Genomic DNA, 557 nt, shown 5'->3' on the forward strand with positions numbered 1-557 from the left:
CCGAGAAGGCACCGCAGAGCCGGGAGCCGCGTTCCGGGAAGAGAGGCCCACAGGACGCTGCCCGGCTAACGGCAGCGCCCTGGTCACCCTTCCACGGGGTCCCCACCCGGTGCCCCTCCCCCGTCTGCGGAAGGAGTGGGGGGACGGGGCCTGGAGCAGACACGCTGGGCCCAGGCTCCGCTCGCACTGCGCCCGCCGGAGAGGAAGGCCAAGTTCCCTCAGGAGGGAGTGACAGCCCGGGCTGGGGGTGAGCTCTTCCCACCTTGTTCACACAGAAGAGTCGGTTTAAAAAACAGACAAAACCCCAACTCGCCTCTGTGAGAATGGAGGGGGCCTCCTCGCGGGGTGGGCACCCCGAAGCCCTCGGGGTGGGAAAGGCAGAAAACACCTTCCCTGCTGGGCTGTGATTTCCTCCAGGGCATTTCCTGGCCCCACGCGACGCAAGTCCCCCGAATGAACGAAAGGGCTACAATTTGGGGTGCGGGGTGGGGTGCACTGCGGCTGAAACTTCCCAGACAGCAGAGGGGCTGCGGGGTGCGGTCAGCCGGGACCCTCGG

At 67.0% G+C, this 557-nt stretch overlaps 1 protein-coding gene across 1 annotated transcript in view; it reads right to left on the reverse strand.

Moving 5' to 3' along the window:
* SHE (Src homology 2 domain containing E) overlaps positions 1 to 557 on the reverse strand; it is a 12,684-nt gene that overhangs the window by 11,571 nt on the left and 556 nt on the right. The gene's annotated exons all lie outside the window — the stretch shown is intronic.

Source organism: Crocuta crocuta, unplaced genomic scaffold, assembly GCF_008692635.1.
Source record: "Crocuta crocuta isolate KB4526 unplaced genomic scaffold, BGI_CrCroc_1.0 scaffold528, whole genome shotgun sequence".
Lineage (NCBI taxonomy): Eukaryota > Metazoa > Chordata > Mammalia > Carnivora > Hyaenidae > Crocuta > Crocuta crocuta.